Raw genomic sequence first — 18726 nt, 5'->3', positions numbered from 1 at the left:
TAGGCTGCCTCCATCTCTGCTGCGGATGTTGGGGATCCACCAAGAAGTAGCGGTAGGGTTAGAAAGATTAAGAAACCTTGATGTCACTTTTGGATCATGGGTGTTCACTTATTGTATACAGCATCTTCATAAATACATTTGCTGTTCATGACTGTGGTCGTATCTTATTGCAAAGGTGACCCAAGCTCCCACCTCCAAGATCGCTTCCCTTTGTCAGCCTTACATTCATATAATGTCTAGCTGACTCATGTTAGTTACACAGGGTCCCGTGGATCCCTGGAACGACACGCTGGCAAAGAAAATTGAGTATGGTAGTGACCTTCAGGGGCAATGGCAGGGGATGTCCTCCTAGTCCATGCAGCGTCAACTCCTCATGCAAAAGGTGGCAGTTATGAGCCACCACATCTCTTGACAAGTGCAGATGTGTGCTGCATTGTCAGTCGCTCATCTCTAGATAGGAATGGCCTCTTCAGTAGGCCTACGGTAGTGCAAGTTGCCTCCATGAGTTGCGTCTGACCCCCTCATCTTTTGGGTCTTGCAGGGGCTCCACTGAGCCATGTTCCTCAGGCCGGGCCTCTTCTTAAAAATGGGCCTTTCTTCTCCTCCTCAATTGGATCACTGCCATCAAGAAGGCAGCATTGAGCGTAGGCTTCATTATTTAATCTTCCTTCTCCCCGAATGGATCAATCCAACTGATTAATGGACAACTATAGTTGATCTCCCAATCACGACCAGAAAGCCATTGTCTTGCCCTGGAGCTGCAACTGTACTACTCGCCTCTTCCTGATCCAGTGTTCCAGCTGAGGAGCTATCTCGCAGATCTACATGACTAAGATGTCACCTCGGCTACTTGACATCTTAATCCAAGAGAGACTGGAAGAGGCTTGAGCGCATCCAGGGTATGTTCAACCTTGCCTAATGCACTTCAACTACTTTTAATCTGGTATATTGATTATGCCTAACCTGCACTTTTGAATGATTGGATGCCCATTGACCCATTTGCACAAGAGGTTGCATAGAGACTCATGGAACAGGGGCAAGGAAAGCAGTCTTGTATCATTCATTGAGGAGCCAGAGAGCTGAGTGAAGACAGTCATAGTCCTTGGACAGATGCCAAGAGGTCGGGCTGTTGCATGTAGGCTTTGAATGTTGCACTCACTTCAAAGTCATAAGTGAAGTGAGAGTAGACAGCTGCACACCACTTATATCCGGTCATGATTTAGACCAGTCTAATTTCCTGCTGGCATGGCACGTAATTGGGAGGGGGATCATGATTCCAGCAAGTTGCAGTTTTAATGAGATTTCTAATGCATGCAAATGGAATTCCCGACATGTATCAGCAGGAAAGCTGACCTGCTATCATCCCACCATGAAAGTGGCGAGGGCAAAATTCCAACTTGTTTTTCCACCGACAGGAATCTGACTTTTGGCCTCATTCCAAATTTTCTACTCCTGCCCCCACAAAACCAGCCACTGGTGGGACCAGAAAATTCCACTCTATGATTCATCAACAGAAAAGGCTTCCACCCTCTCAACGTTCAGCTGATCTGTAACCATCAGAAGCAGATTACGCCGCTTTGTGCGAGATACCCTGGGAGCTCCCATGACTCTTACGTCTTGAGACACTTGCAGGTGCCACAGATCCAAGTGCCCTGAGAACATCCAGGGTTAGCTCCTTGGAGACAAAGGCTACCCACAAAATTGGTAGTTAATAACACCCATTAGGTGGCCACAAAGTGATTCAGAGGAGAGGTACAATGCAGCTCATTCTGTAATACGTTCCTTGACTGAGCAGACCATTGGCATGCTGAAGATACATTTCAGATGTCTGGACCGGTTGCACTCTCCAGTACCCTCTCCAGAGGATGTCCTGCATCATTGCGGTTTGCTGCGCTCTACACAGCCTGGTGCTGCAAAGGGGGGATGATTTGTCAGATCAAGAGATGGAGGAACTGCAAGTCTCCTCTGATGAGGAAGATGCTGAGAGGGCTGAGCTTAATGAAGGCGAGGCAGTTGGGACTCCAAAGGAGGGGGCCATAGCATGGACCAGACGCAGCAGGCATGTCTGTGAGATGCAGATAGCCACAAGGATCCAGGATGATGATGACAATTAGCTCATATGAGCCTCTTTAATCTGTGCCCTCCATGTTGCCTTGACGTTAACACCTTTATTGCTATCCTCTGCATCCCAATGAAGGACATCAATCTCAGAATGAGCAGTTAAAATCTTGCATGATGAAGTCCTCATCCTTGGAATGCTAGGCAGCCCCTGGAGTACATGGCCACTCTGTTAATGGGCTCATAACTCCACCAGCGTGAGCTGTGAACAGAGTATACATGGTGCAGTCTCTTCAAGCATTTCGTCAACATTCCACTGCCTATGTCAGCCTTCAAGAGGCAGTTACAGCAATATCAACATCAGTGCACTTATGGTGGTAAGCCTGTAGAGTTGCTAGGTGCCTCAAGGAGGGCAATCATCACTCACTGGTTCTCGCTTTTATGTCTAAGGTCTAATCTGAGTCCTCTGTCTACTGGCAATCCCACATGCAAGAATAGTGTTCTGATCATTGTGAGTCCACAGCATAAGATTGTTCTTTAGGACGCTGTGGTCTGTCACGCTCAGTCATGGGGGTGAGCCTGTGAGTCAGATCACCTTTGTGTGCACTGTGAGAGCTGCAGCAGCAGCATCGTCTGATCGCTGACAATCACTCATGACCGTGCCTATGTCTGGAGTGTCCCAACTTCATGTGCAGCCTAAACTTTGCATCTGTGGGCCTGAGAATGCAGACATTGCATTTAGACATTAATTAGTTAATTCACTGATAATAAAGAACACACATCAGATGTAGCGAAGCTTAGCTCAGAACCCATTTGAGGCTTCCACATTTTCAATCCAGAAGTCCCAAATGTCCATGTGGAAACCAGGCACACTGATGGTATTCTCACGATCACATCACCATGTCGAGTTCCCATCGGAAAGCTGGCTCATGGATTTGGGAAAGCCACACTAGCCAGTGGCATCCTCCCATGTAACAGTCTGGCATCTGGGGCCTTGATACACACTTCTGATCTTGCATAGTCTTGCGTTGCTCTCTAGCAGGCATTTCAAAAGTCACTGTGTGATAGTGGGTCCATAGCTCTGCATTTTGCAGGTGGACAATTGGGAACTACTTTAGGGCTGGTGTCTAGCTGTAAATACAGACATGACATAACACTGCAGGCTGTCAGAAGCACATAAGATTCCTGAATATTGATGGATATGTAATACACACTCAAGCCTGACATAGATGCCATTGAAAGATGCACCAAGTGAGATTGACTCCAATGCAGATTGACATTAAAACCTGTATGGACCGCATGGACCGTTCCTCAGTGCAGAAAGTTCAGGTGAAAAAACCAGACTGGAACATCTATAGTCTTGAGGCCACACGATGTGATCCTCTGACGCAAGTCTCAGATAGGCATTGCCCAATCATCATTTTGCTGGAGCCAGAGGCCTTACTCATGTATCTGATGTGCAAAGAAAGACAGCGCACTGTAATGAGATGGTGTGAGACACCATGACCTGAAGCATACGATGGGAGATAAGTGAGGAGAGTCTGTTACACTTGTACAACTTTGGAACATTACATCAGATAGAATAACCATTCACTAGATGAGAAGTTCACAGAAACAACATATTTTACATTTGTGCATCGTATATACAGTTTGTGAACAGCCATGCCACCTTTCCGCTCTCAAAATTTCTAAATTTTTCTTACCCTATTGCTACATCTAGGTGCATCTCTGACATCTACAGCAAAGGTGGAAGTAGCCTGCTAACTGCTATGCCCTATTGCCTGTAACAACCTTGGCGGGTGTCCTCTGGAGGGCCGAGGCCTGGATAGCCCCAGCCAGTTTTGGGTCTCCTGCTCATGGGCAGGTGCACCCTCCTTGGCCTGAGCTGCTGGAATTGATGGGGTCACAGGCAGAGGAGACTTAGAGCGGCTGTACACCCCAGGAGAGTCCTTGGTGGATGGCCCCAGGTGCCTGGCTGACTGACATTCCTCCTCCCTGTGGCTGCTCAAGGTCCCGCCCCTGACTCCTTGAGGAAAAGTAGCTCCTGGAAGGTAATGCCCCATCCAAGGTGTCCCACCCTTCTCTCGCCTAGCCATTGTTGGAACGCTCTCATGGCTATAGCGATTGTGTGTGAGTTCAAGCGCTTACACAGCACCAACTGCTGGACCACAGTCTCAAGGGTGGTCTCCACCCTTTCAATGGTGACCTCGATGTGCTGGCATGTCAGTGCCATGACATCAGACAGAATGAGGACAGACTCCTCCATCCTCCATTCTAATCTGGTAATGGCCCCCGACAACCCTGCCTGCTGTTCCCCTGCCTATCTTTGGAGCTCCAACATCTCTATGAGGACCGACTCCAGAGGCTTGTCACCGGACTCCGATTCAGCAGGGGCCTGGCCTACAGCAGTCTTCCGAGTGTCGGTGACCTTGGCTGTCACTGCCTCCACCTGCTCTGGACCCGAATTTATGCAGTGCCCACCAGACTGCGATCCTGAACCAGCTCCGGAACTAGGTCCCGTTAAGGTGTGTGTCTTTACGCAGGTGAAGGATGTGAGTGAACGCTGTGCTGGCTCTACACCTAGTGGGTCCTCAGGACCGAGGTGTTCTGGGGAGCTCGGGCTGATGGGCTGGCTGGCAGTGCATCTCCGCCTTTTCTTGCTGTTGCCTGTAATAGAGAGAAAAGATAATTAGTGATTGGCTCGATAGTCACCTGCATTAAAGATCACTCACAGTTTCGCAGGGTGATCGAAGTCTAGTAGCTGGAGTCCCACTGGCTTGTTGAGAGACGCCAATCTCACTTTTGGCACAGGCGCAGGCACAGTCCCCGTCCTCACCTGCCAGCTCCGCCGCCTGCTCCTCATAGGGTTGAGTGGCCTGAGTTCCAGCATCTCCCATCCAGCCTGGGATCTCTCCCTATGTTGTGGGCGATGATTTCCTGCATGACGACATGACGACCGATGGATAGGATGTGGGCAGGACAGACGTTGAAGCAGATGATAAGCTTGCCTGACTTCTGTGTGTGCTGAGTGAACCTATATAAGGGCTGAAGATGCGACTTGTGCAGGATGTGATTAGAGATGAAGATGTAATTGTGTGTGTGAGAGAATCAGTGATAATGTCCTTTGTGCTGGTGGTATGTGCAATCCCTGTGGACTGTAATGCTGTTAATGCCTGATGGTCTTTTGAAGCCTTTCCCACCTGCCACTGCACTTATTCTCTGGAGTAGAAATTTCCGCTCTTGGTCTGCTAGGCAGGCAATGATTGAAAACTTCCAGAAAAACAGGCTTCGAAGAGGCTCAGACTTATAACTGGATGCTTTGTCAGCCTAGAGTCCCGCTTTTTGTCCTTTGAAGATTGGCGTTAAATCAGCAGACTGCCTTGTGAGGCTAGAAATGCACTATTAAAAGCTATCCAAAGACAAGAAGCTTGGGTCATGTGATGTTGTAAATTAATAATTAATTGCAGTTTAACAAGCAGTTTCTGTGCTTCTGGCCAAAGTCCACTGTTCAGTTTAAGAGCGAGATGGGAGCTGTTAGTGCCTTTTTTTAAATTCGTTTGTGGGATGTGGGTGTCACTAGCTGGGCCAGCATTTATTGCCCATCCCTAATTGCCCTTGAGAAGATGGTGGTGAGCCACCTTCTTGAACCACTGCAGTTGATGTGCTGTAGGTGTTATTGCTCTTAGGAAGTGAGTTCCAAGATTTTGACCCAGTGACAGTGAAGGAACGGCGATATATTTCCAAGTCAGGATAATGTGTGACTTGGAGGGGAACTTGGAAGTGGTGGGGTTCTCATGTATCTGTTGCCCTTGTCCTTCTAGGTGGTTGAAGTTGCAGGTTTGGAAGGTGCTGTCGAAGAAGCCTTGGTGAGTTGATGCAATGCATCTTGTAGATGGTATACACTGTTGACACAGTGTGTTGGTGGTGGAGGAAGTGAATGTTGAAGGTGGTGGATGGGTTACCAGTTAAGTGGGCTGCTTTGTCCTGGATGGAGTCAAGCTTTTTTTTTCATTCATTCACAGGATGTGGGCTTTGCTGGCTGGGCCAGAATTTATTGCCCATCCCTAGTTGCCCTTGAGAAGGTGGTGGTGAGCCATCTTATTGAACTGCTGCGGTCCATGTGGTGTAGGTACACCCATAGTGCTGTTAGGAAGGGAGTTCCAGGATTTTGACCCAGCGACAGTGAAGGAACGGCAATGTATTTCCAAGTCAGGATGGTGAGTGACTTGGAGGGGAATTTCCAGGTGGTGGTGTTCCCATCTACCTGCTGCCCTTGTTCTTCTAGGTGGTAGTGGTCATGGGTTTGGAAGCTGCTGTCTCAGAAGCCTTGGTGAATTCCTGCAGTGCATCTTGTAAATGGTACACACTGCTGCTACTGTGCATCGGTAGTGGAGGGAGTGAATGTTTGGGCATGTGGTGCCAATCAAGCAGGTTGCTTTGTCCTGGACGGTGTCAAGCTTCTTGAGTGTTGTGGGAGCTGCATCTATCCTGGCAAGTGGGGAGTATTCCATCACACTCCTGACTTGTGCCTTGTAGATGGTGGACAGGTTTTGGGGAGTCAGGAAGTGAGTTACTCATCACAGGATTCCCAGCCTCTGACCTGCTCTTGTAGCCACACTATTTATATGATTAGTCAAGTTCAGTTTCTGGTTAATGGCAACTCCCAGGATGTTGACATTGGAGGATTCAGTGATGGTAACGCTATTGAATGTCAAGGGGCAATGGTTAGATTCCCTCCTGTTGGAGACGGTCATTGTCTGGCACTTGTATAGTGCAAATGTTACTTGCCACTTGTCAGTCCAAGCCTGGCTATTGTCCAGGTCTTGTTGCATTTGGACATGGACTGCTTCAGTATCTGTGGAGTCACGAATGGTGCAGAACATTGTGCAATCATCAGTGAACATCCCCACTTCTGACCTTATGATGGAAGGAAGGTCATTGATGAAGCAGCTGAAGATGGTTGGGCCGAGGACACTACCCTGAGGAACTCCTGTAGTGATGTCCTGGAACTCAGATGACTGATCTCCAGCAACCACAACCATTTTCCTTTGTGCTAGGTATGACTCCAACAAGCGGAGAGTTTTCCTCCTGATTCCCATTGACTCCAGTTATGCTAGGGCTTCTTGACGCCACATTCAGTCAAATGAGACCTTAGTGTCAAGGGCAGTCACTCTCACCTCACCTCGGGAGTTCAGCTCTTTTGTCCATGTTTGACCCAAGGCTGTAATGAGGTCAGGAGCTGAGTGGCCCTGGCAGAATGCAAACTGGGCGCCATTGAGCAGGTTATTGCTAAGCAAGTGCTTGCTTGATAGCGCTGTTGATGATCCTTTCCATTACTTTAATGATGATTGAGAGTAGACTGATGGAGAGGTAATTGGCTGGGTTGAATTTGTCCTGCTTTTTATGCACAGGACATAACTAGGCAATTTTCCACAAAGCTGGGCAGATGCCAGCCTTGTAGCTGTGATGGAACAGCTTGGCTAGGGACACAGAAAGCTCTGGAGTACAAGTCTTCAGTACTACAATCGGAATATTGTCAGGCTCCATAACCTTTGTAGTGTCCAGTGCCGTCAGCCATGTCTTGATATCATGTGGAGTGAATAGAATTGGTTAAAGACTGGCATCTGTGATGCTGAGGTCCTCCGGAGCAGGCCGAGATGGATCATTCACTCGGTACTTATGGCTGAAAATTATAACAAATGCCTTATCTTTTCCACTGATGTACTGGGCTCCCCATCATTGAGGATGGGGATATTTGTGGAACCTCGTCCTCCACTGAACTGTTTAATTGTCCACCACCATTCACGACTGGATGTGGCAGGATTGCAGAGCTTAGACCTGTTCCATTGGTTGTGGGATCGATAAGCTCTGTCTATTACTTGCTGCTTATGCTGTTTGGCACACAAGTAGTCCCATGTTATAGCTTCACCAGGTTGACACCTCATTTTTAGGTATGCCTGATGCTATACCTGGCATGCCCTCCTGTACTCTTCATTGAACCAGGGTTGATCCCCTAGCTTGATGGTAATGATAGAGTGGGGGATATGTCAGGCCATGAGGTTACAGATTGTGGTTGAGTATGATTCTGTAGCTGTTGATGGCCCACAGCGCCTCATGGATGCCCAGTCTTGAGTCGCAAGATCTGTTTAAAATCTATCCCATTTAGCATGGTGGTAGTGCCCCACAACATGATGGAAGGTATCCTCAATGTAAAGGCAGGACTTCGTTTCCACAATGACTGCGGTGGTCGCTCCTACCGATACTGTCATGGACAGATGTATCTGCAGCAGGCAGGTTGTTAAGGATGTCAAGTATATTTTTCCCTCTTGTTGGTTCCCTCACCACCTGCTGCAGACCCAGTCTAGCAGCTACGTCCTTTAGGACTTGGTCAGTAGTGGTGCTACCGAGTCACTCTTGGTGATGGACATTGATGTCCCCCACCCAGAGTACATTCTGCACCCTTGCTTCCTGATGTTCAGTGCTTCCTGAACTAGTGATGTTCAACATGGAGGAGCACTGAATCACCAGCTGAGGGAGGGCGGTATGTGGTAATCAGCAAGAGGTTTCCTTGCCCATGTTTGACCTGATGCCATGAGACTTCAAAGGATCTGGAGTCAATGTTGAGGACTCCCAGTGCAACTCCGTTCTGACTGTATACCACTGTGCCACCTTCTCTACTGGGTCTGTCCTGCCCCAGTGACAGGGATCGTGATGGTGGTGGCTGGGAAATCATTTGTAAGATATGATTCCGTGAGGATGACTACGTCAGGCTGTTGCTTGACTAGTCGGTGAGACAGCTCTCATAATTTTGGCCCCTGGATGTTAGTAAGGACTTTGCAGGGTCGACAGCTTGCCATTGTCGTTTCCTAGGTCGATGCCAGGTGGTCCATCCAGTTTCATTCCTTTTAGGGATTTGATACAACTGAGTGGTTTTTAAGAGTCAACCACATTGCTGTAGGTCTGTAGTCACATGTAGGCCAGACCAGATAAGGACATCAGATTTCCTTCCCTTCAAGGGATCAATCAACAATGGTTTCATGGCCATCATTAGACTTTTAATTCCAGGTTTTTATTGAATTCAAATCCCATCATCTGCTGTGATAGGATTCAAACCTGGGTCTCCAAAGCATTACTGGATTACTAGTCCAGCAACAACACCACTATACCATCACCTACCCCCTACAGGCATAATGAGTTTTGATGTCTCTTTCTTTGTTATAGTCCAGGCTGGGGGAGCCATATCATCTGGGTTTATGGATTTTAATGTGTTCTTACAATGAGGTGTGAGATTCCACAAAGATGAGGGTGGAAATCTTTTGTCTTTGTAACTGCTGTTGGAAATTTCCAGAAACTTTGGTCAATTTAGTGAATCATGTAATTCATCTTTTGGTTCAGCAAAGTCCATTTTTAAATAAGCAACAAAAAAAAAGTTTGATTTACACAGTTTATGGTCTCTTTCATGTATTAAGGACATGTCAAATGTCTATGCTATGTACCGCAATGACTCCATGTGGTAACAAGTTTCATATTCTGAACACCCTGGGTAAAGATATTTCTTCCAACTTCATTATTAACAAATGAACAGGGCACTCAGTAGAGCACATACCTCCACCATGCTGTGTTAAGTCAACATTATTACAATTATGCAACGCTTCCTTGAGGCTTTTCCCTGCCTGGTAACTACAAAGCTGAAAAAGGAATCTTTTTATTAAGAGCTTCCATCTCACATTGGCTTTAGGCCAATCCACATCCACCAACCTGCTCTGAAAACTCTGTTTACATTTTGACAGCTATAACTAATTTCACTATAGCAGCTGAGACAATCAATGACATTCTAAATAAAACAACACACAAAATTCTGAAAAAAGAAATTGAATTCACCTTATTTCCTAATGTTAACAGATCTGCACCTTCACCAAAGAATTATACTTCCTTGTGCCAGAACCTAGCTATGTACCAAGTTTCATTGAAGTCCATCCATTAGCTTTTGAGATATACTGTTTACAAACAGACTAACAAACAGGGGAAAATCATTACCTCCATTAATTAATGGTTATCTAATATTTGTGAAGCCTGGTTTTGGACTTCCCACAATTGAAAACATTTAAAAATGGATAAACCCAAATTTTATATTTCCAATAATTTTAAAATTTTAATGATTAAAACTTGATAAATTGTGAATGAAAAAACATTCTAGAATTAACTAAATGCATTATTATTCAGTCCATGCAGAGGACTTGGGCATCATTTGGAAAGATTAGCTGCCAACAACACGATTTCACAGCTTCTGAGATTATTATTCAACATTTATAATGTATCTGCATGATATGCCTTTGTGATTAAAAAATCCACTCAATTCTTTTCTTCTTAAGGGTTTTGTTTACCAGCTGGAATTTTTGTCAACTGTAACTATAGCAACCGGATGCTGCTAATTCTAAAGGTTGACCAAAGATGGGCTCCTGCTCTATTAAAAGGTTCATTGCAGTGATGTTTTAATTTCTTCTGTACAACTTGTGATGGTCTTGATGTCAATTGAATTTCTTGTATGTTTAAAGAAAGAAATGACAGATGTTTTCCTACTTTACATGTCTGTCATGAAAATGTGGAAGCTTTTAGTTTTGATTGCTGCTTCACAAGCTACAGCAACTTTAATTTAATTGTGTTTGGCAGTTAAAACATTTAATTGCTACATATAGTGACACACACCACTATTCCCAATCAGAAAGGAAATGATTGGAAGTTTTGCCATCAATCACACATGGAGACCACACTCCTGTGAGTGGCTGGGATTGATTTTATGCACATAATTTGGTTGTAATTATCCTCCACTCACTGCAATTTATTGGAGAAATAATCAATTTGTATTAAGTAACTATTGCCAGTTCATTGCACTTTGCTGGAGAAATCATCTTGCTTTTATTGGGAGAAGTCGCTTCGCTAAAGTTTATAGAGACTCTTTTTAAATAGACACTGTAGACTGTTTGCTGTAAAATAGATTACTTGCTGCAAGTCCCTCCCTGGAATGTAAGTTCCACCCTAACTCCAACTCATTGGCCATCACAGTGGTGCCAATAGCAACTCTGATTTTACTGTGTGACCACCCTCCACTCATTACATTTGCTGGAGATGTCACCCTGTTTTTATTGGGAAAGAGCTGTCCAACAGGCTACTTTTTCATTACTATATTTTTTTTTCAGCAAGCAACAGCAGCACAGGGAGCACTTTTAGTACCTGGCAGAAAATGCAGGTCAGAGCAGAATGCACTGACCGGGCACCATTGACTTTGCGTGTAGCCACTGCTGACAGCCACAACATCTCAAACTGAGAACTGACATAGTCATCAAGGTTAGAATGGTGATAGAGACAGGAGATGAATCCAGTGAGGCCAAGTCGGGGTAGGATGAGCAGAATTCTTAGCCACAGGTGATCAAAGTCGGATGATTCTGAGCTGAGATGAGCAATAGGGACATCAGTGCACATAAACCTTATTTTGGATCAGAAGTTGAAGTCTAATGTTTAACGTGGAGATTAGAAAGGGGAAAGTGTCAGGAAGAAGTGAAATCTGAGTTGCAGTAAGAAAGATGAGTACAGAATGGCTCTCAGTTGTTCAAATTCCTCCTCGTGCTAGCTTTTCTGTCACCTGTTATGCCAAAAATTATTTCTACTTCATACAGTTCTATTATATGTTGTACTAATTCAACGTAGAGAGAAACGTGTTTTTTTAATCACTGTCAATATCACCTTTGGAGCTATGAGAGTGTTTGAGATACAACAGTTGGCTTCAGTGACCAGGGTTAGGGAAGTGAAAAAGCAGCCGCTGTTCCCTCCTCTGATTGATGAGCAGCGACTTCTACTGGAGAGTGTACACATATGGCCATGGAGTGAAGGCAGGATAGGGCTCTGCTGATGAAAAGACCTTCTAACACTCACTGTCTGGCCTCACAGATGAAGAAAAGCCACTAGGATGGTATACCAGAGGGCAACCAGGGCTCAAGAAACTGTTCCATGAGTGGGTGCCTTTGGCAGAAAGGGAGAAAATTGGATAAAAAAACTAATAAACCCAGACCAATGCTGCATTTTAATTTCCTGATGTTGATGTTATGCGATGTGGAGGCACGGCGGAGCTGGAAGGAAACCCTGATACAATGCCTCAGGAAAAACTGACACTTCGTAATTTATTTCACAAGCTGAGAAAAAACAGACTTTTGGCACCACAGAGGAAGGAAGCCTTAAAGAATCTGCTTGTGCATTCCTTCCTGACTAAGCTAACTGCAACTTTCTCATGCACTGGTGACACACTCAAAAGTTTATTTGATGACACTTAAATGAACATTTAATTTGTCTGAAACAAAATAATTTTGCCATCTTCCTAGTTTCCAGTACTACAGATTCTCTCTCACTTCTGCAGTTTCAAAATTATTGGTAAGTAATAAAACTGATGTATAATTTATACTGATAGTGCAAAATTAATGTACACATGTAGGAGAAAACAAACAACCTCTGCCCATTGACTCATGACTTGAGGAAGGAGCAGAAGAAAGGCTTATGATCACATTCCCTATTGGAACTCCTTACAATTGGCTTTTGGCACAGTTATATATGCATTTTCTGTAACAAAGAAGAGTAAAGGGCATTCTGCGGTTCTGATTCCTTAACATGAAATTTTAGAGGAAATCATCAACCAATCCAGTTGCTAGGCTGTCAGCTAATTTGAGGTAAATCAAGGTACTTGTTTTATTTGGAAGGACAATGAAGTACCACATTCAATGAACTGTACAATGTTATACTTGCTAAAAAAAAATTAGAAACCCATTTCAAGCAGGAAAAGACCAGGTGGCCAAACACTACCTGTCCCGTTTTTCAGTGGGAATGGAACAGTTGCAGAATTGTGGGGAATAAAACATTTGCACTGATTTTGCACCCCAGACCTGCCAATACTGTTTTCCCACTGGCCTCAATTCAAGCTGCCTACACTCCTCACCCATAACCTGGGGCGGGGGTGGGGGGGAGACAAATCAACATACAATGGATTTAGGATCTGGGTACCATTTTGGTTGCCACCCACATTGATATCAACAGTTTCTCAATCCGCTAACAAACCATAAGAAGTTTAAATTGCAAGGATGCTATATGGCTATGGAAATCTACCAACACCACACTGTTCCCCAAGACAGCCTTCTCATCTGTGACATCTGGCTACCCTTACTCAAGAAACACACTACCATCCACCAACACATTCGACCAATCAGCAGTAAGATCCCACCTATATTCCCACCCTCCACTGTGTTTATAACCACCTCTTTCACCTGTTCCAGTCATTTCTCCAAATGATAGCCAGACTAAGCTGCCTGAAGTATTGGGGCTATCAGTTTTTCCCAAGTAATTGTAACAACTGCTTTTTTCAGAGCAAAATTTTACATGGTGTAATTGTAAATTTGTCTTCCTCAATGCTACTCCTTTCACCATGAAAACCTTCAAACAACTTTTCACATTTTGCAACACCATTAGTTCAAATTAGAAATATTGGAACATAAGATCCTGAGAGGACTTGATAGGGTGGATACTGGGAGGATGTTTCATCTTGTGGGGTAGACTAGAATTAGGGGATACAGTTTAAGAATAAGAGTTTCTCTTTTAAGACAGAGATGAGTGGAATATTTTTCCCTCAGAGAGTTGTTAGTCTATGGAATTCTCTTCCCCAGAAACCAGTTCAGACTGGGTAGTTGAATTTCTTCAAGGTTCAGTTAGACAGCTTCTTGACAGAGAAGGGAGTCAAGGGTTATGGGGAACAGACAGGGAAGTGGAGCTGAGACTACAACCAACTGAGCCATGATCTTATTGAATAGCGAAGCAGGCTCAAAGGGCCAAATGGCCTACTCTTGCTCCTTAGTCCTATGCTCTTATGTTCCTATATTCATATGGTAAATGAAAGTAACTGAGAAGATCAACTATTGTGGGCAAAATGTCTATGGAATCAGGAGCCTTTTTACTAGAAATGTTTAATTAAAATCCAGATGTTTTCAAGAACTGATTTATTCTTCATATGCTCTAAAGAAAAATTGCTGAATTTTAGAATGTCCAGCTCTTTTTAGTCGCAGTTCTTGTATAGAACCACAGCAGGAGAATAGATGCAAGTAGCTATGCACAGAACTGCAGCTAGTATAAGAGATCATAATCAGTAGACCTGAGATGGCTGATCTCTCAGCCACATTGCCAGGCAGGTCATGGACTCGTCAATCCAGGAGATTTGATTGTGGTGGCGTATCTAGTTTGAGTGCATGATCTTCAGAAATGAGGCATGGGGATTGCAGATGAGGGACCTACCCTGGTGGAGGGAGGAATGTTATTGCAATCATTAGCTCAAGGTTGTGCATCTAGTTAGGCACCATCACGACCTGGACATGTATCACATATAAATTGGTATCCACACCAATCTTTAGATGCAGCTTGTTCACCAGGCAGAGATGAGGGGCTAAATTTTTGGTGCCCTGAAGGCAGAACCGGGGGTGAGGGGGTGTGGTTTGTGGTGGAGGTTGGGTGGGGGAGGGGGGTTGGGGGGAGTGCCCAAAGATGCAGATTGTGCATGTCAATTTCAAGATGCCATTCCAGGTTTTGGCAACAATCAACAGATCTGGCCTACGGCAGGACAGGAATCTGCTCTCCTCCCCATTGAGGTCAATAAAGACTGTTGAAAAACTTGTTACGAACTTGTGAAGGCTTAAGATTCAAAAAGGCCTCTGATGGGAAGTGACTACATGAGCCAACCGTTAGTTCCCCAGGGCACCACCTTTCCCCATAAATGCATTAATGGGGCAAAGGATGAGTGGGCACTTGGAAAGAGCATACCCCTGGCACTGTGCAGGTGGTAAGGAGAGTGGATGCTCAGCATCCAAGATTTGAATGGGGTCACTGTGGGGGACAGAAGAGCAGGGCTGCCAAGGACAATTCACCAGTCAACTGTCCAGAAAGAAAACTCCAGCTGGCAATGAGGCATGACTGTCAGGTTTTGAGCCCAGTAGTGATGAGGAGCTAGACCCTCTGCAGGAAGGGTAGAACCTCAGATATCAGGAGGGACAGGAGATTAAAGAAGAACAGGAAGGGCACGAAGGCCAAACCCTCAACACAGGAGCTACCTGGAGGTGACCAAGAACCAGTATTGTGGAAGATTTCGACTCTCCAGGCAGATGTCACAGACATCTGTGCCCTCATCACCAAAGACCTCGTACGTCGCAGCACTGGTTGATATGCCCTGCCCATGGCCATCAAAGTCAATGCGTGCTTGAACTTCTTCACTTCTGGCTCCTTCCAAGGATTAGCTGTGAAGCTTAGTGGTACCTCAAAAATTGGTGGACACCACTGCATCTCGCTGGTCTCTGATGCCCTGTTTGCTAGAGCTTGACAGCACATCTATTTCAAGATGGTCACAGTCTTGCAGGAACAGAGGAAACCAGATTTCACCTCCATTGCTGTATTCTCCTAGGTGCAGGACATCATCAACAGCACCCATGTGCCTATCAAGGCACCTAGTGACCGGCCATTGAGATCTATCAACAGAAAGGACATCCACTCTCTGAACATCCAACTAGTCTGAGACCAAGAGCTTCCTGCATGTGTGCACTTGGCAGCTGCCACATGCCCTTCATCCTACATCAGTCTATGCTGCCTCAGGTGTTCACTCCAATCCCCAAAGTGCATGGGTGAATCCTAGGGGGTAAGCGATATCCCATTGGCTATTGGTGCCTCTGCTGGAGCCCTAGACAAAGGCACAAAGGCAATATAACCAATGCTATCCACTCAACAGAACAACATTAAGCAGGCCAGTGAGCTTCTAAAAACGAAATTCCAGTGCCTGGGCCAGTTGGGTGGTTTCCTCCAAGACCCTCCTGTAGACAGGGCCTCAGTCACTGTGGTGGTCTACTGCAATCTCCATAATACGGCCTTCCATAGAGGTGCAGAATTTGAGGATAATGAGACCTTGAAAAGGGCCAGTTCATCAGGGAGGAGCAAGAATAGGAACTAAGAGAGAAGAAGGAAAAGGAAACAGAGGGGAGTGATGCTGATAAGAGAGAGCACCTCTCTCTCTGATGTGGCCTCCTCCTGCCATCCTTCAGGAAGAGGATGTTCCTCCTCTCCCTCATAACCTCCAGCATTAGATCCAGATTGGCATTGATGAAGCGAAGGGTCATTCCTGCCCCAGGTGTCAGGCTTCCAACTCTACTGTGACATCTCGCTGCCCTTTGGTCCAATGGAAGTCTTTGGCACAAACCGCAGATCTCTCCCCCAAGACAACCAACAGCCTCAGTGATGCCTAAATGAGCCTCACGCCTCATCTGGCCCACTTCCATTCCCAACTCCTCTGGCTCTAAGTGGACAGGAAAACTGTTTCCAAAACAATTAAGGGCTTCCTCAAGTGAAAGTCTGAACTTTAATCAGTTTGTTCCCAGAGGCAGGTTTCTGATGCAAAAACAGTCTCAGCTCCAGTTTCCCACGACTGCAATGAAAATTCAGCCCAAGGAGTCAATCTATTTACATTAGTGGTTACCCATAACTGACCATCACATACCTCAAGTGCTTTCCCTGCTGGTGTGCAGTATTTCTGAGATCATCAGACTTTGGCTTTGTGGGCTGCTTCATCACATTTAAGACACCTGATTCATTTTTTCTAGCCTTCGAGTTCTGCTTGGCTACCTTGAGTCATACATGGCCTGGCACAGACCCACTCTGTCTGACCTGAGCAGCTCACTCACTGAGATCTTCACCCATGGGACAGTGCAATGGGGACAGCATGGTCCCCAGGCTTGGCACAGCTCACCTACATTTGCAAAGCCATGAAGTGACAGTGCATGCACCGAACAAGTTGACGGTTAACTTGATCAAGAAATCTCACTCTTAAAAATTCTTCCAAAAAATCTATCTGTTTAACACTAACTGGCAAAGATCTTTGTCCCTTATGAATGTTGGCAGGTGTCAGCTTTGGCTCAGTGGGTAGCACTCTTACTTCTGATTCAGAAGACTGTGGGTTCAAGGCTGTGACTGTAAGCACATAATTCAGGCTGATATTCCAGTGTGGTATTATGGCAGTGCTACACTATCAAATCTATTCTCTTTGAGGTGAAACATTAAACCAGTGGGAAAAATCCAGTGAGATTTTCAAAAAAGAACCTTCAACCAGCATCGCTAAAATAGATGATGTTGTCATGTATCTTCTCACTGCTGTTTGTGGGACCTTGTTTTGTGCATATACATTTCCCTAGGCAGTGAATCAACTTTAAAGTATTTAATTGGCTGTAAAGTGCTTTGAGGTGTTCTGGTGTTGTGAAATTTACTACTTAAAGTCTAATTTTAATCACTTGGACAAAAAACATGTTCAAGCTATAGAAAGCAGAAACTAGACTGATCCCAGGAGTCACAGGATTAAATTATGAAATAGACTACTGCACAAAACAATAATATTACTCAGCACAATGCAAGTAATGTACAGGAACTGCACCTTCCAGAGGTTCTGATACAGTTTTACTGGTTAGGGCTATACAAATTTGCCATTTTCTTTAGTTCTTAACCATGACACTGTAAAATTACATGTCAATGTTTTTCATTCCTTGAGGGTATAAACTTAGGAACCAGAGAACTCCTAATAATGCTTCTCATTAATTAATCATGTTTGAAAATGTGTGATGCATTTTTGTAACGCATCCAGAAAGTTCATTCACACACTCCTTGGTAGTGAACTAATTTCCACTGCTTGCAAGGACTTAACAACCATTTAGTAAAATTCTCTCTGATTGAAAATCCATGCCATGGTAATATTGCATCAACAGCTTACACCATTATTACGGCATAGAAATGCCAAAAAAAACTATGCCACAAGTGACTTATGCTATTATTTATGCCATACCTTAATTTACTGGGACTGTAATGCTGCTCCACTGAGACCCTCACTAATTTAATTAATACAGCTCCAAATTCCCCCATCAAAATCAATAGTGATTGCAAATTTGTGGCATTAACACTAACTTAAGCACAGCTGATAGCTAGACCATTGCAGAATGGCATTGGAGGGAGAAAGAATCAATCACTCAGCAGATTACCTATATCCAAAGAAGGGTTTTGTTTTTAATAAACTTAAAGTTTATTGACCTTAAAGCAATCCTTATTTTTATCGATTTGTTCTTGGAACTTGATTGAAATCTTAATTAAGTAATGGACTAAGTGCTTTGACAGCCAAATGTGTTCGAGCCGTTACACAAGGGAATTGCTACTCCTTGAAATTCAAGCTTTATTGAAGTGACTGACACATCCTTTCAAAACTAACTAACATAATAGAAATGGCTGCGAAAACAGCTGAACTGTTGTAAAAGGCTAACCGTTTACGATGTCTGGGAAGAAAATTTGCTGTATCTCTCTGGTCTGGTCGGCCCATGGTTTAAATCCCAAACTCCGTGATTGACTCTTCATTTTCTGTGACATGGCCCAGCAAGCCACTGTAAACTAATCACTAACATCACAGGACTGCAGCAGTTTAAGAGGACATCATCACCTTCTAAGGTCAGTGAGGGATGGACAATCCAATGCAGCCGCGCCAACGCTGTTTGAACCCCAATGGACAGAAAAAAAGCTGCAACAGGCATTATCTCCTCTGTGTTCAAAGTAGCAGCACAGGTAAGGAAC

Source organism: Carcharodon carcharias, chromosome 14, assembly GCF_017639515.1.
Source record: "Carcharodon carcharias isolate sCarCar2 chromosome 14, sCarCar2.pri, whole genome shotgun sequence".
Classification (NCBI taxonomy): Eukaryota; Metazoa; Chordata; class Chondrichthyes; order Lamniformes; family Lamnidae; genus Carcharodon; species Carcharodon carcharias.
This window is presented reverse-complemented; position numbering follows the sequence as displayed.